At 45.2% G+C, this 14,740-nt stretch overlaps 1 long non-coding RNA gene across 3 annotated transcripts in view; it reads right to left on the reverse strand.

Annotated features, from left to right (window-relative positions):
* LOC122484981 overlaps positions 1 to 14,740 on the reverse strand; it is a 201,557-nt gene that overhangs the window by 144,804 nt on the left and 42,013 nt on the right. For all 3 annotated transcript variants that reach the window (XR_006297756.1, XR_006297758.1, XR_006297757.1), the window contains 2 exons: positions 10,610 to 10,782; positions 4,728 to 4,848 (listed from right to left, as the gene is read on the reverse strand). This is a non-coding gene — a long non-coding RNA (uncharacterized LOC122484981). The remainder of the gene's footprint in view (positions 1 to 4,727; positions 4,849 to 10,609; positions 10,783 to 14,740) is intronic.

Below are 14,740 nucleotides of genomic sequence, written 5' to 3' on the forward strand. Positions count from 1 at the left end.
ATTTGCATCATCCCTGTGAGGCTGCTACAAATGAATCCGTTGAGCCATGGGAACTCATGTGACCAGTCCCAAGAACCTTTTGTTTGTCATTGCAAACACCCGCTATCAGATATGAACAATGACGGTGGGGGGTGGGGGGCGCGGGGGACCCATGATGTATGATGTGCCTGGAGTTTGGGAACCGGCTGAAAAGGTAGCGGGGAGAGGAAGGAGCCTGGAAAGATAGACTTTCCTGCATAACCGTTCCTCATTTCTCATGCCTGATGATTATTAATTACATTTGTGCATTGATACAATTTGCCGGTTTTCTGAGGAGGCGAATTGAGCTTAGTCATTTTGGCATTTTTAAATGTAAATGAAAAATCACCCGGTGCTCCGAGCCAGGAGCGAGAAAGATAAATAACACCAGGAAGCTGGTCGTTGCCCGTCTGTCATAAAATTTCATTAGTTTTGACAGCTTGTACAACATAAGCAATGAATGAATGCTAACTACACTTCCTTGTCTGTCCGCTCCCAGAAGTCACCGGCACTGCACAGACCAGAGGGGTACCACCTGCCAGGGTGTCGCGAGGAAGGACACAGGGGCCTCCGTGAGCCCCACAAGGGCCCCAGGACACCCTCCTTGGGTAGTAGGCTCCTAACTTCCCTGTCCACGTGGGATGACTCTCGCGTAGGACTCCTTCGTTAACAAATAACTTCTCGATGCTTCCATGGGCCAGGTGCAGCTCTGAGTGCGTGCAGGTAAGTGCATCCACGGTGAGAAGTGCCAGGGGGGAAGCACGTCAGGGAAAGCAGAGAGGAGGTCCCTGCCCTTGGCTGCCTGAGGGATGCCAGCAAGCTTTCTGACCACGGAAGCCATGTGGGCATTCAGCCCCCCCCCCCAAACGGTGATCGCCCGGGAGTCCTGAGTCTCTTGGGGTGACTGACATAGAGGCACTTCTGCTTTCTGTTCCCTCTCTTCCTTCCCTAAACAATTCAGCCATAAAGCCGTTGGGTGGGGCAGAATAAAAGTCAGCATCTCTGCAGGAAGGAAAAGGAAACACGGTGGCCCAAGGGTATCAGAGTCCAAGAAGGGTGACAGGAGTGTCCCTGCAAAGTGACGGCCTGGCTGGGGGCGGGGGGGGGCTCTGAGCCTGATGGTGGGTGTTAGGGACCCAGCAGGACGAGGAAGACATATATGTATGCCAGCAGCCAGCGTGGGGACTCAGGGTCAAAGCTGGAAGAGGGTGTCCCCGTAGAAGGGCAGCCAGGGAAGGGGAATCAGCCACAGCAGGGTGAGGAGAGCATCCGCTAGGGCTGTTTGGCATGGGGACTCCAAGCCCCAACGAGGCAAGGAGAAAACTGCCACAAGGGAGTGTCAGAGCTCCGGCGGGGTGAGGAGGGCATCCACAGGGATGCTCAGCGGAAGGGGCAAATGGTCACATACAAAAGCATTGGTCAAATGAGCAAACAAATTAAGGTAATGGGAGTCTGCCTTCTAACTGCCAGAGAAAGGAGGTATACATACGGGGAAAGGGAGAAGGCGAGAATAAACCCTGTGCTGTTGGACTGGAATTGGAGAGATCAGAGTAGACACGTCGTTTCCAATCCATAGAGATAGACACTGAAATAAATACAAATGAATATACACACTCCCTTGCTGTGCCGTTGAGAGCCTGGGAACAAGAACACCCAATAAATGCAACTGTCTTTCTCACGGGTGTGGTGGAGCTGGTAATATAAAAGCTTAGAGAAGCCTGTGATATTTTTACCACCATAAAGGGAGAGCCTGCCTGGGAGTAAAACAGAGGAGAAGGAGAGCAAAGAGGGATCCTGATAACATTATTTGAAGCCCTGGATCCAGCCATGCCTGAAGCTTATCTTGTAACTGAACACAATTCTTTCTTTTTTCTTTCTTTTCCTCCCCTTTCTTTCTTTCTTTCTTTCTTTTCCTTCCTTCCTTCCTTTCTTCTTTCTCCTTCCTTCCTTTTTCTTCTTCCTTTCTTTCATTTTTCTTCCTTCCTTTCTTCCTTCTTCCTTCCTTCCTTTTTTCTTTCTTTTTTCTTTCCTTTCTTTTTCCTTCCCTCCTCCCCTCCTTCCTTCCTTCTTCCATTCCTTCCTTCCTTCTTCCCTTCCTTCCTTCCTTCCTTCCTTCCTTCCTTCCTTCCTGTAGGGTTAGTTGAATTGTTGGCACTTGAAGTGAAAGGTTTTATTAATACTCTCAAAAAATTCCTGATGATTGGTCTCCATGGAATCACAACCTCAGATATTCCAGGCATCCTACTTTTTAAAAGGCATTTGTATATCCATGTTGTCATTTATTTAACAAACATTTATTGGGTGCCTCCTAAATGCCAGACACAATTCTGGTTTCTTAGGATACACCAGTGAAGGAAAACTGACAAGAATCTCTGACCTGTGGGATTGACATTCTAATGGAGCAAGACGGAAAATAAACAACAGACAATAACTCAATAAATAGAGGAGTGTAAATGCTGTGGTGTGGGGGCCGGGGAGGAGAAAAAGAAACGGTAGAGCATGGTAAGGGGGAGACAGACATTCCAGCACAGAAAGTGGGATCTGCAGTTTTAAATCGAATAGGCAGGGTAGAACACAGTGAGAAGGTCACACCTGAGCAAAACCTGGAAAATGAGGGGGTTAGAACATATCGGGGATGGAGGGGAAACTGCCAGGGCAAAGGTCCTGAGGCAGAACTGGGTCTGGTGTGTTCAAGGAACAGACAGGAGTCACTGTGGCCAGAGTGGCTTCAGCAGAGAGTGATTGGGGTCATAAAGGGAAACACTGGGGGACCAGGTGAGACCTTAAAGGTGTTTCAAACAGTCAGCTTTGACTCTAAGTGAAAGGAGTCATAAAATCATATCATATTAAGCAGAAAATTAGGTGGTCTTAGGTATCAAAGGATCACTCCGGTTGTTAACCTAAGAGTGAAGGGGTTTAGGGGGAGGAGGGTAAGAGCAGAGAGAACAGGTAGAAGGAACCCCGGGGAGGGAGGCTGGTGGTTCAGGCCAAAGTAATTCCAGGGAAGAGGGGAGTCGAAAATAATTCTAGGGTTTGGGGGCGCCTGGGTGGCTCAGTCGGTTAAGCATCCAACTCTTGATTTCGGCTCCGGTCATGATCTCACGGTTCGTGAGTTCAAAACCGCATCGGGCTGACAGTGCAAAGCCTGCTTGGGTTGTGTCTGTCTGTCTGTCTGTCTCTCTCTCTCTCTCTCTCTCTCTGCCCCTCCCCTGCTTGCTCTCTGGCTCTCTCTCAAAATAAATAAAAATAAACTTTAAAAATATAATTCCAGGGTTTTGTGCTTGAGCAGCTATAATGAGGAGCTAAATGGGAAATGCCACAGGAGGAGAGATTTACGGGCAGAAGATCAGGAGATCAGTTCTGGACAAGCTGGGCTGGAAAAGTCTCTTAGACATCTGAGCACAGGTGCTGGGTAGCCATTACATAGAAGAAGCTAGAGTTCCAGAGATGAATTAGGACCATTTTAACGTCTGCAAACTTTTACAAAATTAGTTTATATTTAACAGTGCATTGGAGGATCAGTTTCTAAGTGCAATGCCATAAAGATCTGGCCAGAAGATCATAAAACCTTCGCTCGGGATTTCCAGTTCTGTTGTCTTTACGGTGCCTTTCTCTAGGCTGGGGGTTCTGAGTGTGGTCTGGCCACCCCGGGGGAACCTGAGATCCTTTCAAGGTAGATGAGAATTATTTTCATAATAATAGCAAGGCATTATTCACCTTTTTCCATTCCTGTTCATTCCTGAGCTCACAGTGGAGGTCTCCAGAGACTACATGTGATTTGAAATTGAATGCAGGGGTAGGTAGATATGAGCACATTGCTGTCTTCTGCGAAGCTGTGATATTGTGATATAATAAGAAATGTTTATTTGGGGGGAGTTGCCTGGATGGCTCAGTGGGTTACGCATCTGACTCTTGAGTTCGGCTCAGGTCATGATCTCACAATTCGTGAGTTCAAGCCCCGCGTCGGGCTCTGTACTGACAGCACGGAGCCTGCTTGGGATTCTCTCTCTCTCCCTCTCTCTCTGCCCCTCCCCACTTGTCTCCCATCTTAAAATAAATAAATAAACTTAAAAAAAGAAAGAAAGAAAGAAATATATATTTGGTCTTTGTCCCTGGTTCCTGGCATAGGGTATTTTAAAACCCCGAGAGATAGGAGTGAAAAGAGCCTCCGACGTATTCATGAAGAGCCCTTTTCAACCTTATCTGTGTTTGTGCTGATAAGGTGGCTCTTGGTGTCCCCAGAGTTTCAGGATGGGGGCTGGTAGGAGAGGGGTCAACCGCATGATGACAGGGAAGGGAGCGGGGCTGGAAAGTGAGCTCATCACCAACAGCCAATGTTTTAATTAACCGTGGCTGCTTAACGAAATCTCTGTAAAAACCCCTGAACTACAAGGTTTGGAGAACTTCCAAGTTGGAGCTGCCGGGGCAGTGGGAGGGGGTGGTGAGCTCACAGAGGGCAAGGGAGTTCGGTGCACCTGCCCCTGCGCCTCTCCCCAGGTGTCTCCTCCATTTGGTCGTTCATTTGTATCCTTTATGATTAACCAATAAACCCTGGCACTGTCTTTCCCGGAGTTCTGGGAGCCATTCTACCAAATGATCAGACCTGAAGAGGGGGTCATGGGAACCAATTGACAGCCAATCGGTCAGAAGTGAGAGAGGCCCGTGGTCTGTGGCCGGCATCTGAAGCACCGGACCGACGACAGACTCACCTGTGTCTCTGGAGGTCAGAGGTGTGGTCCACTAGGGTGACAGGATCCTCCTTAGAAGCTCCATGGGCAGGCACTTGCGGTCCCGGAGGCGGGCCCCGTTCATCCAGACCGGGCCTGTCACCTAGAGAGAGAATCTTCTTCACTCTTGGCTGTTTGTGGTGAGGTCATCTGGACCTCCCGTGTTCACCAACCCCCCCCCCCCAGCATTTTCCCCACACCACTGTGGGCTTGTTGCCATAAAAGCATTGTCTTGCTTCCTCTCCAGAACTTTCCACATATACAGTGATCATTTTGTAAATTATCACGCATATCCAACACACATGCACGCACGCGCACACACACACACACACACACACAGGCTGGATGTAGAGGAGATCCAGATCTAAAATCGAAAAACTTAAGAAAAACAGAAATGCTGACTTTGACCTTGAAATGTCAGGATGAACTCTATGAAATAATACAACATATAAAAACTTGTCTCTGCCCCTGGTTCCTGGCACAGGGCTCCGAAAACCCTTGTAATTCCCTGGGTGATAAGGGTGTCTTCTGTTCCAATGAGGGGACGCTCGGTGGGTTCCGGAATGGCTTTGGGATGGGGCTGGGGGCCAGAATGACCAAGCCAGGATTAAAAGCTTCGAACTGTCGGCTCCATCTTCCAGCCCTGGGCAAGGGGAGAAGGGCTGGAGATTGAGTTAATGATCCATGATGTGCCTGCATAATAAAAACTCCGTCAAAATCCTGAAAGTACGGGGTCTGGAAATGCCAGGTGGGTAAACACATCGACACGCGATTAGAATTCTTTCACTTGTGGTACTTCTGGATCTTGCCCTATGTATCCCTTCATCTGGCTGTTTATTCCCACCCTTTGTAATACCCTATATTAAAAAAAAAAATTAAACATATCTCCCTGAGTTCTGTGAGTCCTCCCCGCAAATTGTCAAATACAAAGAGCTGATTGTGGGAAGGCCTATTTATAGCTGGTCAGTCAGAGGTACAGGTGGTGACCCAAGACTTAACGGCTGGTGTCTGAAATGGGGCGGGGCAAGTCCTGTGGGACTGAGCCCTTAACTTGTGGGATCTAATGCTGAGCCCCGGTGGATAGTGTCCGAACTGAAATTCGGTGCATTATGGGACATCCAGCTGGTGCTGCAGAGAATCGAGGAACGCATGGGTTTTCCAGAGGCACTTGAGTAAGTGAGTAATAGAGAAACATAGGGTGTGTTCTTCCCAGACTAGCCCATTGGGCGTGCGTGTGTGTGTGTGTGTGTGTGTGTGTATTTCCCCCAGTTCTGTTCTCTGAGAACTTGCAACATTTTTACCGGAGAAGCAAAGTGCAAGCAGTGCCCAGGCGTTGATTTCTAAAACCCATTATTCACTAACAGAAATCAGGGTTCCTTGGAGAACTGGTCGGAGCAGGGGCCTGCAAGGTGAGCCTACAAAATGTCACTGTGTCAGAAAGCAAACTAGGGTTCTGCCCCGTGGGGTTGTGCAAAAAGTTCACAGGAACTGCTTGGAGATGCTCCCACTGCCCCTATTAAGCATGATTTGAGCATCGTTGCACCCGAGTAAACAAAACCCCACGATGCTATACTGTTAATAATAGAGAAGAAAAGAAAAATTGTTTTTGGCTTAGATAATAAAAAATATGATGAAGGGGCGCCTGGGTGGCTCAGTCGGTTAAGTGTCCGACTTCGGCTCAGGTCATGATCTCACGGTCCGTGAATTCGAGCCCTGCGTTGGGCTCTGTGCTGACAGTTCGGAGGCTGGAGCCTGTTTCGGATTCTGTGTCTCCCTCTCTCTCTGACCCTTCCCCATTCATGCTCTGTTTCTGTCTCAAAAATAAACGTTAAAAAAGATTTTTAAAATATGATGAAGAAACCACAAAACAACGAATGTTGCACAAATCTGGATAGTGGGAAAGGAGGCGGCGGGAGGGGGGGGGGGTGACGAGTGGTTAACACAATTCACTCTATCTACACGTGCGATGGAAAGTTTCCATGGGTATCTTATTTTTTTAAGAAACAAACAAAAAGCGAAAGGAAGTAATGACTTGAATCTGCTACAAGGTAAATGTAAAAATCCACCCCCCCCAAAAGGCTACAAAGATGAAAAATCAAAATCAGTTACCTATAGTTGATGGCATTACAAATGATTTTAAATTCTCTTCCTTATGCCTTTTCTCCCCTAATTTTCTACAATAAATATTACTCTAGTAACATGAAGGAAACAAAGCTATATGTAACCTACTGACACATAGAATGTGCACAATGCTAGCCGAACCTACATAGAGTAGCACAAGGTGGTACGTATCACTCTTTTTTTTTTAAATTTTTTTATGTTTTATTTACTTTTGAGAGCAAGAGAGACAGACAGAGCACGAGCAGGGGAGGGGCAGAGAGAGAGAGGGAGACACGATCTGAAACTATCACTCTTTTATGATTTAATTACATGCATTTCTATTTTTTTCTTACATCTATCTTTCCTCCCTTCTCTCTTTCATTTTCAAAGACATATTGTAGAGTCAAAAAAAACTTAATTACTGATGGCTAGATTGGGCACAACTCTGATTAATGCACCGAACACTAGTTTATAAAGGTCTGGATTTCATCTCTAAAACAATATTCAAGAAGAAGATATGAAAGTGTATGAGATTGGACAGCCAACTAATGAGACAAATTCTTTTTTTTCAATAGCAAAATATATCTGGAACTCCTCTCGAGTTCTTAAGAGTTGAAGTCACATTTCCTAAGGAGCTTCAGTAACATAAATCTTTCAGTTCTGAGGATGAATTTCATTTCTGGAACCAACCAAAAGTCATCCAGAGCCAAGTATGATGAATAAGGTGGTCGATCAGGCGGGAAACTATTTTGGGGTTTACAAAGTGAGGTGCAATTAGAGTGATGAAATCAAAAATATAAACTAGCTCGGAAGTAATTCCACAGTGGAATTCTTAAAGCACTTTGAGGCACTTTGGTCCAGGTGAGTACTTTGAAAGAATATTCATTTATTGTCATCATTTCCTATCCTTTCTCTCACCAAAGGAGGGCATGAGAGTCACGAACGTCCCCCAAGGGGATCCCCTCACTCGGCGCAACTTCGTGTCCTCTCTCACTCTACAAGATGGTCTGAAATCCTCTCCTCTCCTCTCCTAACAGAACCGAGTTCAACCATCTGGAGTGGTCAAACTCCTCCACGTTTCATTTTAGTTTTGGAGCGGGCATCTTGACCTCTCTAGGCAGAATCATTAGATAATGATTTCACACCTTCCATTCTCTGACCTTCTTAGTCTTAGCAACAAAGAGATGTTCTGGAGGTACAACGATCTCTTCTGGGAACAAGTCTCTGGGTTGGGTTAATCTCCTCCTCAGATGAATTTTTGCTCCTGGGGCCACCTTTCGCCTAGAGTCTTCTCTCTGTGGAGCTGGAACCTGGGGACCAGGAGAGCCTGCACCATTCACATCAGAAAGTGCCTCTTCCCAGCTTTTGACCCAGCATTTCTTTTCTATATTAGAAATCCCAGGCCACCAGTATCTCAGGGGACTCATTCCAACAGGATGCTCTGAGGCAGAGAGGAGAGGGCGGTAGAAGGGGACCCGACAATGCCAGTCCTATACTCTTCCAGATTCTCAACAAGAAGGTAAACTAGGGGCCTGCGGTGTGGCTGAGCTGGACAGGTCATGATCTCACGGTTCACGGGTTCGAGCCCCGTGTCGGGCTCTTTGCTGATAGCTCGGAGCCTGGAGCCTGCTTCGGATTCTGTGTCTCCCTCTCTCTCTGCTCCTCCCCTACGTGTGCTCTGCCTCTCTCTCTCTCTCTCTCTTTCTCAAAAATAAATATTAAAAGAATTCTTAAAAATAAAATAAAAAATAAACTTCTCAAGGCAGAATTTCATGACAACAGCAGGTTGACACAAGACAAATAAATCCCAGCCTGAAAAATTCAGTGAAGGCTTTAAAAAAAAATTAAGTTTCAAAAAATAAAAAGAGTGGGTGAGGAGCATAAGATTGTGAAAGCCACCTTGACTGCACATTTCCTTAACCAGACTCTGTATGCACTGTTGATTGAACTTGGTTCTAATTTCAGCAGACAGTATTAATTTCAAAGGCTCTCTTTTTTGTCAAGCTGAGTTTATAAACACAGCTATTTGCTAATAAATGTGACCTTTAAAACATGTTACTATCCACACAGACTTACTCTGTGTCCAGCTGAGGGGTGGGGGGAAGGTGGGTATGGCAGGGAAGACCTGGAGAAAAGTCCGGAACGAACCATACACAGCCTCTCCTCAACCACTCAGACCTTTAACAGACCTCCACTGCTTCCATTTCTCAACAAATTTCTTTTTAATCCCTTGGGTATTTCCCACGCGGAAGGTGCTAGGTGAGGATAGCAAAGATACAGAAATCAATGGGACACAGTCATTGTCTTTAATGCATGCACAGCCATAAGACACCCACACGAAACAATGATCAATTATGGTGGCGTTTGAGAAGTCCAGTATATAAGGTCATAAAGTTACACTTCGAAGGGGAAGAGATCAGCTTTAAAGACGGGAAAGTGAATCCTGGAAACATAGGGAGCTTCCTGGACATCATTCCAAGGCGAGCACGCACTGTGACTACGGCTAAGAAGCAGAGGGGACTGAATTAATATTGATACCTAATGTGTACAAGGCAGTCTGCCACCTCTCAAGGCAAATTGATTAATTAACTAATTAATTAAGGCAAGCTTGATCAGAGCACGTTGTTTGGTTACTTGGAGGGGGCAGGGGAGGTTCATAAGTTCAAACAGCTGTGGTATCCAAAACTGCATAAAGCAGGAAAAAATAATGGATCATGCTATAATCAAACACCACTTGAAGGACTGTAGAGCCATTCAAAAGCATTATCTGTGGTCTGCGACCCAAAATATGGGGGGGGGGGGGAGAGTGAGAGGTAAGGCTGGGAAGGTAGGTAGAAATGATTTTGAAGTATCTTGAACGTTCACATTGGAGAGATTTACAGTCTGGGTTGAAGACGTTGGGAGTCACTCAGTGTTCGAGGGCGGATGTAACTCTAAGTGACGTTTGAGAAATTAACATAGCAGCAAAGTCAACAAGTAGGCGACACAGCAAAGTGTGGGGATATTGAAGAAAGGGAGACCAAGGAAGTTCTGGGCATTGGCTTTTGTTTAACACTGACGTGCCAGGTAGCCTCTTTTCTTTTCTTTTCTTTTCTTTTCTTTTCTTTTCTTTTCTTTTCTTTCCTTTCTCCTTTCCTTTCTTCCCCTTCCCTTTCTTTCTTTCTTTCTTTCTTTCTTTTTCCTTTCCTTTCCTGTTCTTTTCTTTCTTCCTTCCCTTCCTTTCTTTTCTCTCTTTTGTTTTTCTCTTGTCTTTCTTTCCTTCCTTCCTTCCTTCCTTCACGTTATTACGTGCCTAATAATTATTTGTGGCTGAGTGAATCCCCATGTTACCAATGGGAAAAGAGAGGCACAGCGAGGTTGAGTAAGTGGCTCATGGTCTTAAGTTTGGGAGCTGGGCTGCCAATTCGGACGGAAGTCTTGTTGTAATTGTTGGTCTATTTCAAACGTGTTCTTTTTGGTTTAAGTTTATTTATTTTATTTATTCTGAGAGAGGGTGCAAGCAGGGGAGGGGTAGAAAGAGAGGGAGAGGGAGAGAGTCCCAGGCAGGCTCCGTGCTGTCAGAGCTGAGCCCAACTCAGGGGCTTGATCCCACGAACCGTGAGATCATGACCTGAGCCCAAAGCGAGAGTCTGTTGCTTAACCCACTGTGCCGCCCAGGAGCCCCTGTTCCAGAGATGCTGTTTCTTCTTCTCCCACGCAACCTTTCTCTCTTTTCATCTACAGAATCCCTTCATTGGCCTCACTTGGCACTCACCAATCCTTACCAGCTTCTGAGTCCAATAATCCCCAAACTTTCTTAAAGGTTTCTGGAACTCAGTGATCTTCGTTCTCCGGTTGGGAGCCTTTCACACGGCTTCCCTCAGGCGTACTGAAAACGTCGAGAGTTTCGTGCTTCCTTCCTCTGGACCTTTGTCTCTGGGTTTCTGGGTTACTACACCTGGAGTTGTGAGAACCAGGAAATCATTCATTGAGACACAAATAACAGATGGATTGAATCATAAAAAAGGTGAGTGGGAGGAAATTGGTTAGCGTTCCGGTTCCTGTGCATCCAACGTCCGACAGTGTAACATGCGTGCGTGTGCACACACACACAATCTCTCTCTGCAATTAGTCTTCTGCCATTGCCTTTATAATAAACCATCTGTTTCCTTATCCTTGTGCTTAGCACTGTTGAGTTCTTTTTTAAAAATTTTCTTTCACATTTATTTATTTTTGAGAGACAGAGCGAGACAGAGCGTGAGTGGAGGAGGGGCAGAGAGAGAGGGAGACACAGAATCCGAAGCAGGCTCCAGGCTCTGAGCTGTCAGCAGCCCCGATGTGGGGCTCGAACTCACAAACCGAGAGATCATGTCCTGAGCTGAAGTCGGACGCTCAACCGACGAGCCATGCAGGTGCCCCAGGAATCCTTATTTCTACAGCAGCTTATCTCAACACTTTTAGAAATCTGATTGCATTTTAACTAGGATTTTTGTTGTGTTCAGAGGAACAACTGGCCTGAGCCTCAAGTCGGCCATAGTGTCAGAAATAGATGTCTGGAATTCTTTGTTTTCACAACTGCCTTCCTAATAATGACCTATTTGCAAAGGGGGGCACATATCTCGTTTATCTATCCCCTGCTGCAGAGTCAGGAACTCGGCAAGTGTTTGCTAATTGAAACTATCAATGAATATAGTCTTGATTAAAGGAAGGGACCCATTCAAAGGGATATAATTTTGTTTTCTAAAATTTAATGAACGAGTCATGTTCTTGAAGCTTTTTCTTTCACTGAAAATGACTTTCTCCATCATGGGTTCATTCTTTTCTCCAGAAGAGAAAAAAAAAAAAAAAATACAGGTGAGGTGGCATTGGGTTCAAGAAAAAATGTGGAAAAAAGAAGACATTATCGAAGAATTCAGCATGCTCGCAGATACTTAATGAAGTTAAAAACCTCCAAGAAAAGAACTGGAATTTCGTTTTACCTCAATCACTAAATATCATCCTATATTTAACATTGCTGGTATTATATTTTGTTAAATTTTAGTGTTTAGTTTTGAAAGAGGGAGAGACAGAGCACGAGCAGGGGAGAGGCAGACAGAGAGGGAGACACAGAATCCGAAGCAGGCTGCAGGCTCCGGGCTGTCAGCACAGAGCCCGACGCGGGGCTCCAACCCACGGACCGTGAGGTCGTGACGTGAGCTGAAGTCGGACACAACTGACTGAGTCACCCAGGGCCTCTAGCGGTGCCTGTACTTTAATAAAGGAGGTTTGGTAAACTCATTGCCATGAAAGACACTTGGAATGGACACAACTCACGTGGAAAAAACAACCCAGGGTTTGGGGATCAAATATATTCTTACATGATAAGAACCCCCAAAAATCTGCAAGTAAAAGCCAACCTATTTGTAAGAGCGGTTGCCTCAGGGAGACTTTGTACCTCCAAACCTACGAAGAGGGCCACCCTGCTTCACCCAGATCCACGTGCCGTGCCCGTTCTTTGCCTGAGCAGATCTGTGTTAGCTTGCTGATTCTGGAATGGGGACCTAGGACCTGGAATAGTCACAGAAAGACCTTGAGTAAGAAAAGGAAAGAGTCTCTGGTGGTTGCTGTGGAAGATGGTTATGGCAGCTTAAGAAATTAAACACAGAATTACCAAATGATGTAGCAATTCCGCTATACCCCAAATAACTGAAAATAGAGACTTGGAGAGGTTATTTGTACACCTGTGTTTATAGCAGCATTATTTACAGTAATAGCCAAACAGTGGCCACAGTCCAAGTGGTCACCGACAGATGCTGGATGCACGAACAAAACGTGGCACACACATACGCGGAAATAGTATTCAACCTTAAATTAAAAAGTTAAGGAGATTCTGACTTATGCTATGCCATTACGCTGAGTGAATAAGCCAGTCACAAAAAGACAGAAACTATACAATGCTCCTTATGTGAGGGACCTAGAGTCATCATATTCATAGAGACAGAAAGGAGAATCATGGTTCCAGGGGCTGAGTGTAGGGGACGATGGAGGTGTTGGTGTTTAACAGCTAGGGAGTTTCAGTGTGGGAAGGTAAAAAAAAAAAAAAAAATTGTGTAGTAACAGCTGCGCCACAATGTGCCCTTAATGCCTCTGAACAGCCACTTAAAATGGTTTAAATGGTACATTGTATGCTATGTGTATTTTATTGTAATAAAAAAAAAAAAACTATTGCTGTGTTCAAGAAAAGGAAAAGAAGCCCCACGTGTCAGAAGTTAGGAGACAGCTGAGGGTCACCAGGTATGTGAATGAGCTGATGCTCTAGTCATGGGGTGGGGGGTGGGGGTGGTTTGTTATCTAATCTGGTTATTTAGGAATTCAACCCTTGATGGATTGCTAACTTGGTGAAAACTGGGACTAATAAACTCTGCCCACCAGTCCAGAGAGACAATATGGAAGTTGTCTCAGCCACGAGTCTAGCTGGAAAATTAGAAGGCTAAATCAATAAATAATTCTCCCACGAAAACTCAACATACCAGGCCTACGTGTTTGGAGTTTGCTCCACACTGCGTTCACGGTGTGGGAAGTCCTTGAGCCAAAAAGTAATGTAAAATTGTTTTTGGGCTGGTGCTGGCTCTGGGGTGTTGAGGAGAAGCAAACAAAAACACACTGGAGGGACTCTGACAACTCAGGCTGCCCAGATTCCCAAAGAAAAATAAAGTCCCTCTTATAATCCCAAATTATAAAGTGCACAAGGAAATTATTCTTTGTGAATGAAAGTCAACAAAAACAGGAAACATAAAAACTAGAGCCCCCAAATATGAAAAAAATAAAAAATAATCCGGGAGTACACTATGACATGAATGAATAAAGGTATTACATGATACAGAAATAATAAGGTGGAAAAGAATTAATGAACCGGAAGCCAAATCTGAGCATATTGCCTAGAACACAGATGGAAAGATGTTAGAAGACAGGAAATTTTTAAAGAGAGGTTAAAAAACATGGAATATAAATTTTAAAACCCCAATGTATATCTTAATAGGAATTCCAGAAAGAGAGAATAAAGATGGGGAAGAATTTAGAAGAAACAGTGTTGATAATAGGAATAGCTTAGAATGATCTAGATTTGATTGGAAAACGAATCTTCAGATTCAAGAAGCACAGTAAGTCTAAACATAATAAATAAAAACAGGGGCGCCTGGGTGGCTCAGTTGGTTAAGCGTCCGACTTCGGCTCAGGGCATGATCTCGTGGTTTGTGAGCTTGAGCTCCACGTTGGGCTCTGTGCTGACAGCTCAAAGCCTGGAGCCTGCTTCGGATTCTGTGTGTGTCTCTCTCTCTGCCCCTCCTCCACTCACGCTCTGTCTCTCTCTGTCTCAAAAATAAATAAAACATTAAAAAAACTTAAAAAAATAAAAATAAATTTACACTTAGATCATTGTAGTGAAATTATAGGAAACCTAAGGAAACCAAAATATCTCGGGGGGCAGGGGGATAAACTATCAATAACAAAACAATAACCTAAAGGCAATGAACTTTTGTTTTTTGTTTTTTGGGGTTTTTTTTAGAGAGACAGAGAGAGGGCATGTGTGCATGTGTGCATGAGCCAGGGAGGAGCAGAGGGAGAGGGAGACAGGGAATCTGAAGCAGGTTCCACACTCAGGGTGGCCTGGACACAGGGCTCCAGGTGGGGCTCGATCTCATGACCGTGAGATCATGACCTGAGCTGATAGCGAGTGAGATGCTCAACCAACAACTGAGCCACCAAATGGCAACGAAGGCATAGAATAATATGATAATGGCATCATCACATGATAAAATGCAAGCACGGAATAGAGGCTGGGAGGCATAGAGTAACAGCTTTAAAGCATTGAAGGAAAATCACCAGCAACTTAGAATTCTCCTATCGGCTACGCTGAAGAATGAGGGTGAAGTGGAGTG

The sequence above is a fragment of the Prionailurus bengalensis genome, chromosome E1, assembly GCF_016509475.1.
Source record: "Prionailurus bengalensis isolate Pbe53 chromosome E1, Fcat_Pben_1.1_paternal_pri, whole genome shotgun sequence".
NCBI lineage: Eukaryota > Metazoa > Chordata > Mammalia > Carnivora > Felidae > Prionailurus > Prionailurus bengalensis.